The 8587-nt window shown below is 41.5% G+C and overlaps 1 protein-coding gene across 3 annotated transcripts in view; it reads right to left on the bottom strand.

Moving 5' to 3' along the window:
• Window positions 1-8587, bottom strand: part of ROBO1 (roundabout guidance receptor 1) — a 1017416-nt gene that overhangs the window by 925849 nt on the left and 82980 nt on the right. The window contains exon 1 of one of the 3 annotated variants that reach the window (XM_043538384.1): window positions 6929-7462. The exons of the other annotated variants lie outside the window; for them this stretch is intronic. The gene's annotated coding sequence lies outside the window, so the exon portion shown is untranslated. Of the gene's footprint in view, window positions 1-6928; window positions 7463-8587 lie in introns of those variants that run through there. 3 annotated transcript variants of the gene reach the window in all.

The raw sequence follows: 8587 nt of genomic DNA on the forward strand, positions 1-8587 counted from the left end.
AAATAATAGAAGTCAGCTTTCAGTTTCCACAGAAATAATTTTAATGGGACTTGCAGGTGTGCCACATGGAGAGCTGCTCAAGGGTGCAAACTATTATATTCCTTCTCCCCTCCTCCTGCACAACAGTAAACCTGTTTCACCAGAACAAAATGTTTTTCATACTATCACTGTATTTTTACTTTCACCCACCTTTGAGCTGGGAAGCAATGGCATCTTCCCTTCACCTTAAACAAAAATTCTTCAGGTTTGCCAGTTCAACATTCCTACAGGGAAATCTAGCCCCTCACACTAAAATGATACAAATATTGGCTCTCGGGCCTGCCAGCGCTCATGCCCATCTGTTATTGTTGCATTTTCCCATTCATGAGGTAGAATGCCAGTTTCAGCAGTGCATAGGTGCCAATTAAATATAAGTTTATAGTGACAGCCCGCAGAAGGCAGAAAATAAGATATCTTTGGTACAAAGGTACCTCTGATAGCAAACAATGCCAAATGCTTCCTTAGTAAACAATCACATCTGTTGATGCTGCTGGGCATTATGGGCCTCATCCAACATCCATTGAAGTCAAGGTAAAGCCTCCCAATCACTTCAATGGGCTTTGGATCAGACCCTATCCAATGAGGGTCTGCTCCTGCTCCCATTGAAGTTAGTGGCAAAACTCCTGATTTCAACAGAAACAGGATAAGGCCTTAGAGAAGGAGTCTCTCCTATATCTCTTTTTCCAGTCTGCCTGTATAACATGAAATGTTTAAATTAATCAAAACTGCATTTTAAAAAGAGGACCAGAACTGTAAAGTAGCATTTCCACCCAAACTTCTCTCACCAGTGGAAAACTGAATTCTATTAAATGAAAATGTAGATAAAAGTGTCTGCTTGCCTCAAATTTCAATTTTTGAAAGAAAACCTGAACACTGAAAATTGTTTATTTTTTGGCAAGTTTTGTCCAAAAGCTCAGTTTTCAACTGGTTTGGGCCAAAATATTTCACTGTTCTGTTTCTCCTCTCCTCCCCTCAAAGAGAGTTTATTGGTTTTGGGGTTTTTGAAGAAAAGCCAAAAAAGTATTCTATTGGATGGGAATCCTACGCATTTACTGACTAGCTATATGGCAAGGTCTTTCAGCATTTCTTCCTTGCAGATTATTCTGTGGAATAAAGAAGTTCCTAAAAAAGAAATGCTTTCTTGAAAGGCAAGAGATTCAGAAGGCCAAGACCGTTTGTCTTGATTGTGCATTTTGAATTCAAAGGTGCAAAAATACACATAATAAATACAGTATGCTAATATAAAATACACACTAAAAATAAAGTCATTAAAACGGTTATGTTGTAAACATTAAGATTAGGGGATACAAAGTAAAGCCGCAATATATACCTTCTCACTCACATGCCATTCCTTTAGTAAAATCAATTGTAATTTGTCATCAAGATGACATTGAGAAAATCTTAACTCTGCCCTCAGGTGGATGACAGTGTTCCTGTGGAATGGATTCTCTATGGCCTAGTTTGTGTGGCTTTGATATGAGTATTATTATATTTAAAAAAATGGGGCAGGGGTTGTATTTACAAGTCCACAATTACAAAACTATACTATGTTGCTGCTAGTAAGGAGTTTTGCTGTGTGGCTTGGTGAGGAATTACGTTTATTACGCAAGGGAAAGATGCAATGTATTTGCAGGTTTTGGGTACCTTCATAGACTGTGTAAGGCAAAAATAGTCTCATTTGGACCATGTAACCAGAAAACTCATTAAAGTATGGATCCACCAGGCTCTCAGAGTGGATGAGGAGAGCACGCAGCCAGCTCAGCATCAAGCAACAAGAGTCTCCACTCTCACCAACATGACACCAAGAACAGACACCGGTGGGAAAAGGACATAAAGGCAAAACACGCTGCTGGACAGACAAAGATATGTGGGAATAACCCACAGCAACTGACAGAGAAAACTCATTAGAGAAAGAAAGATGGATGGAGTTACAAGGTCAGATGAGGAAACATTGCAGGATACTTAGGGCCACATTCGGATTGCATTTACACTGGTGTAAACCCAAATGAATACCACAGAGATCAGATTACATATCATAGGGTAGAAAGAAGGGTAAACTCACTGGGGCAGAAGGATCAAAGGGTGTAGAGGGTGAAGCCATGACAGACAAGAGAAAGACGTGAGAGGATGACTAAAGATGCAGCAGGAGAAAAGCAGCAACTTTCCGCCCAGCCCAAGCTGAGAATCTGCATACACTGACAAATTTTAGGCAAATTTTCCATTCCTCTGTTGCCTCCATGTTACCATTCTAAGAAAAAAAATAATCTAAGTCACATTTGAACTTGTAGAGAACTGGCTAGCAGCTGAGGCACCTGGTAGCCCTCAGATCTCCTGCTGTTCTTGACCAAAAACATTCACATTGGCAGCAATAGGCTAACACAACTAATGTGCACAACAGAAGGGGCTCTCTACTACAGATCTCCTATCATGCACAGGTGCGTGATATAAGAGCTTTGCCTAGCGGTGCCTAGGTCAGTAGGCTGATCATGTAATTTACATGCAATATTGCCAATTTTATTTCTGACATAATTAACACATAAGAATGTAGAAATTAAGAAGTATTACCATGCCTCTGTAATAAGACTGGGCACATTTTTTGTTCCCCCACTTAAAGCTAGAATTTGAACTCTTTGGTTTAATTCAGTGTATATTCCCCAAATTTACAGCACATAATGTGAATAAAGACTAAATATTCTGGAGAGTTTCAGCTATTTTTGTTTAGTTTGAAAAAATTTTTAAATGGAACTGAAGAACCTTTTTTTTTGTCTGACCTTCTTTCAGAGCTACCTCCAAAAGATAATGTTAGGATGTGATGCTCAATAAAGGCTGTGAAGTACACAAACATAAAAAGCAGCAAGTTGAGCAGGTGAAATTTCAGCTCATGATCCCCTAGCTCAGCGCACATTCCTCAGGCTCCCCAGTACCCTAGGCTATTTTGATAGAGATCTTGCCTGCTCCCTCTCTCTGTCAAACTGGAGGTCTGATTCACAATGCATGCAAAGCTCTGAAGGGTATTGCGTTTTAGGGGAAAGTGGCTTTTGTTTCCAGTGGTGCTGAAGCCCCAAGCTGTACCCACGGGGCAGTTCCTATGCGCTGTGGTTAAGCATAGTAAATTTTGTGAACCGTCATTCAGTTGGTGAGCAGCACCTGGGTTCCCACAGGAGAACAATTATAAGCTCTAGTGCTGGGAGCTCTCCAGCCTCAGTTGAATCACTGCAGCTTTGACAGATGTTCCTCTGCTCTGAAGAACCATAGCTTGCCTAGTGGGACAGATAGAGCACTTTACAGGCAGTCACCATTGTGACAGCAATTAGCAAGAGTAAAGATTCACATAGCATACACACAGTTAGTCCGCTTACCATGGGTGCCAATTCTGTGGGTGCTCTAGGGCTGGAGCACCCACAGAAAAAAATTAGTGGGTGCTTAGCACCCACCAGCAGCCAGCTCTCCCCGTACCCCAGCACCTCTAGCCCACCACCCGGCCGATCAATCTGCCTCCCCCTCTCTCCCAGTGCCTATTGCGACCAACTGTTTCTCAGGGTACAGGAGGCACTGGGCAGGGAGGGGAGGAGCAGAGACAGGGTTCACTCGGGGAAGGGGATGGAACTGGGTGGGAAGAGGTGGGGAGGAGCAGGGGGTTGAGCACCTCTGGGGCCCGGAGGAAGCCAGCACCTATGCCACCTACTCTACCTTCATACCTCCCCTCCACAAACATGACAATATCTACTTGAGCATGTTAGCCCTGATTATTTACTAATGTTGCAGAATGCACAACTAAACTCAAGTTGTACTGTGAAAGATTAGTGGGTTGTATATAGTGATTCTGGTCACCATCAATGGAAGTGGACAGTGTGTACATTACGGTAGAATAAAGAGAGACACTCATAACTTGAGTAATACCTTGCTTTTTAGGGGTTTCTGTTGGAATATTGGCAGGATATTACTCAAATCGTTTTATGTCACCCTCAACCATAAGGCAAAAAGGCATCCTTTAAAAAATCAGAAGTCAAATCCTACTGAGGAAAATAGGAAGGAGCATGTACTTTTACACTTTACTTGCCAGAGATTAATTAGGCAGGTCAAAAAAAGAATTTGAAGAGTAACTAGCAAGATTCAAAAACTAACAGCATTTTTTTTAAACGTACATCAGAAGCCGGAAGCCTGCCAAATACACAATCAGTGGGGGCCACTGAATGATGAACATGCTGAAGAACCAATAAAGGGAAACAAGACCATCGTGGAGAAGCTAAGTGAATTCTTTACATCACTCTTCATTCGAGAGGATGTGAGGGAGATTCCCACACCTGAGCCATTTTTTTTTTTTTTTAAGGGGACAATTCTGAGGAACTGTCCCAGATTGAGGGGTCAGTACAGGAGGTCTGAGAACAAACTGATACATTAAAACAGTAATAAGTCACCAGGACCAGATGGGATTCATCCAAGAGTTCTGAAGGAACTCAAATATGAAATTGCAGAACTACTAAGTATAGTTTGTAACCTATCATTTAAATCATGGGCTGTACCAGATGACTGGACGATAGCTGATGTGACACCAATTTTGAGGCTAGGCTCCAGAGGCAATTCTGGCAATTACAGGCTAGTACGCCTAATTTCGGTACCAGGCAAATTGGTTGAAACTATGGTAAAAAACAGATCAGACACATAGATGAATTTGTTGGGGAAGAGTCAACACAGCTTGTGCCTCACCAATCTATTAGAATTGTTTGAGGGTCAAACATGTGGACAAGGGTGATCCAGTGAATATAGTTTACTTGGACTTTGAGAAAACCTTTGACAAGGTTCCAGGACTGCTTACCCCGCTTAAGAGCTTTTAGTGAGGGACAAAAGGAAAGATCCTCTCAGGGATCATTAATTGGTTAAGAGACAGGAAACACAAGGTAGGAATTGTCAGTTTTCAGACTGGTGAAAGGTAAACGTTAGTGTCTCACAGGGCTCTGTACTGGGACCTGTGCTGTTCAACATATTCATAAGTGACCTGGAAAAAGGGGTGAACACATGAGGTGACAAAATCTGCAGACAATACAAAATTACTTAAGGCAGTAAAGTTCTGAAGCAGACTGAAGAGTTGGAAAGGGATCTCACTAAACTGGGTGACTGGACAACAAAATTAAAGATGCAATTCAATGTGATAAACGGAATGTAATGCAAACTGGAAAACAATCCCAACTATATTTATAAAATGATTGGGTCCAAATTAGCTGTTACTACTCAAGAAAAAGATTAACTTGAACTCAAGAAAAAGATAGTTCTCTGAAAACATCTGCTCAATGTGCAGCAGTAGCAGTCAAAAAAGCTAACAGGATGTTAGGAACATTTAGGAAAGGGATAAGTAATAAGACAACAAATACTATAATGCCACTATATAAATCCATGGTATGCCGATACTTTGAATATTGTATGCAGTTCTAGTCACACCATCTCTAAAAAGATACATTAGAAATGGGAAAAGGAAGAGAAGGGCAACAAAAATTACAAAGGATATGGAACAGCTTCCATATGAGGAGAGATTAAAAACACTGGGACTTTTCAGCTTAGAAAAGACATTACTGGGGGAGGGGGTGGGGAAAGCGATATGCTAGGGTCTATAAATCATGAATGGTGTGAAGAAAGTGAAGTGAATAAGGAAGTGTTATTCACCCTTCATTAACACGCAAGAACCAAGGGTCACCCAATTAAATTAATAGGCAGAAGGTTTAAAAAAAGCACCAAAAAACAAAAGTATTCTTTACACAATGTAAAGTCAACCTATGAACTCATTGCCTGGGAATGTTGTGAAGGACAAAACTGTGCCTGGATAAAAAAAAAATTAGACAATTTCCATGGAGGATAGGTCCAACAATAGCTATCAGTCAAGACGGTCAGGGGCACAACTCCATGCACTGGGTGTCCCTAGCCTCTGACTGCCAGATGCTGGGACTGGAGAACCTGGGGTGGATTACTTGATGATTGCCGTGTTCAGTTTATTCTATTTGAAGCATCTGGTATTGGTCACTGTCAAAAGACAGAATACTGGGCTAGATGGACCTCTGATCTGACCCAGTATGGCCATTTTTATGTCAAAAGTACCAGCAAAGGAAAGCACATGACCAAGAAGATACCAACAGCTGTATTAGGAGAAAAGCATGACAGAAGTGATCTATACCAGCACTGTGTCTTAGAAGTTGCATGTCTTTATGTCTGGCAGACCACCAGTACAAATGAATTCCAGAACTAAGTGCCCATTCCTCTGGTAATCTACAGCATAAGTGACCAATTGGGTGACCAGATAGGTAGTGTGAAAAATCCGGACAGGGGGTGGGGAGTAATAAGTGCCTATATAAAAAAAAAAAAAAAAAAGCCCCCAAAAATCAGGGCTGTCCCTATAAAATCAGGACATCTGGTCACCCTAGTGACCAAGCAGATTTCAACTGTTATATTTGGAAGTGAGGCAGCGTGGTTTTGGAGATAAATGATTTATGACCAGCTAAGGTTGTTTAAATAGCGACTGACACTAAGTTACACTTGGAAACAAAACATCAATGCAGAGTACAGAACACTGGTGTAATATATTTTTATCTCTGTACCTTTATAAAACACAAGCAGCAACATTCTGCTATAACTGAAACTTCTGAGTTTTCAAAAGTAGCCCATGCAAACAGCAATATTGTAATCTAGTTTACGCAGGGATAGGAAACCATAGTAAAATCTGCATTTGGACTGGAATCACCACAACGATGAAAAGAAACACTTCAGGGGACCCCTGCTAAACAGAATTCCTAGAACAGCAATTAATCCAATAAGATTGGTGATTTTGAACCAACTTGACTATCAACACACAAATACTGTCAACTAACCATGCAGTTACAGCCCATGAAGAGAGTTCACTCACCACTAGGCACTCTTGTGGCCAGCTGTGGTTTAGAAGCATGCTCACTTCTATAGCGGCCCCTTACTTCCAGTAGCTCCTCTTTGAGTGACTCAGCCTGCTGGCCAGATCACCATCTTAAGTCCACCACTTCTGGGGTCATAGCTGTCCAAATTAAGAGTTCCAAACTGTCTTGGACACAAGCAAAATGTTTCTGCCCTTTCTGGGGCTATTTCTTCAGGACTTAGTCTGCAGCCCCTGTATTAGGTTCAACAACCCTTGCAATGGGCGAGTATACCCCTTTCTTTAGGGTCAGTAGGGGGACATAGCCCCCCTGCCATGCTCTACTCTATTCTGGGTCCTGGCCCAAGGCCCTGTACCAAATAGCTAAGTCCGCTCCTTCCTCTATGCTACCATTTTTGCCTCCAATCCAGTCTCCTCCCTGCTTAATCAGGGTTTTTCCTAGGCCTCCCTACCTGGAGAGCTTTCCTTGCTACTCTCAGCTTCTAGACTGGGTTTTATCCCCCACTCTTTCCCCTAACTGGGCTTTATGACCACTTAACCCTTTCACACTTCGCTGTAGCGATCTTCTGTTCTTTATGGGGAACTGTCTGATTCCCCTCAGATGGGTCTCATTCTACAATCAGGTTGGCTTAGCCCAGTCTCTCTTCAGCACACAGGACAACACATCCTGTTACACAGCCCCAACTAATTCCTCAAAGGCAATCCCAGGTGATAGATCTAAGTATTTCTGAGGAGCAAATTTATCCTTGCACCCTCCTGCATTTTATCTCAGGGGCTTTGAGTTTAGACCAAAAACCTGTGAATACCCTTTACTATAACTGGCTGTAATATTTGGTGTCTTTAATATTTGTACCTTTTTTCCTTTATGAGAGGTCCAATAAAGTTTCCTTTTCTATTAACTATGTGTGTGTTTACTAGTAATCCACTACACAGATGCTGTAAATTCCACCAGAACTTGCCTTACAGCTTATGGTATGCTTACCATGCTTCATTATGAGATATCTAAAAGGGGAATATTCAATGCAGATAAGATTCTGTTAGAGGAGAGGCGAAAGTATTCTGTTTTGGCTCCCGTGAAAGTGAAAAGGACTTTCAGAGGGAATCTGGGCCACAGAAGAGGGTTTGAAAATACATATCCAGCATTACTTGTGTGATATGTCATTCCATATTCTTTATGAAAATATGCTTATGATATGAATATGACATAACAGATACATTATGCAAGATGGCTCATGTGAGATATCATTGGAAAGGTTATGATTTACTGAATGTGATTATCCTATTTGTATGCATGTTTCATTTCTGTATCTGAAATTAGGAATATTGACTATGTATCTGTATTTCAACTATGTTACGTTGGGTGACGACCCATGCTAATACTTCAGGTACAACAATGAAAAAGCCAGACACTGCTGATGCTCCATCAGCAAGAGACAATGGACTGTAAAAAAGAGCTTATTCTTCCTGTGAACATGTGGGTCAGCCTGTGAAGAATGGCTACAGGGGCCCTACAGAGGCATGTGACCATTTCACCTGATACTGGAACCCATCTAGAATTCTGTACTTTTCCACCAGAAGCTGGGGGCAGGGGTGTCAAACTAGGGCAAATCCTATTTAAGGGTGGGGAGTGAGGTAATCCATGTAATCTGTTCTCCCTGG

Source organism: Chelonia mydas, chromosome 1, assembly GCF_015237465.2.
Source record: "Chelonia mydas isolate rCheMyd1 chromosome 1, rCheMyd1.pri.v2, whole genome shotgun sequence".
Classification (NCBI taxonomy): domain Eukaryota; kingdom Metazoa; phylum Chordata; order Testudines; family Cheloniidae; genus Chelonia; species Chelonia mydas.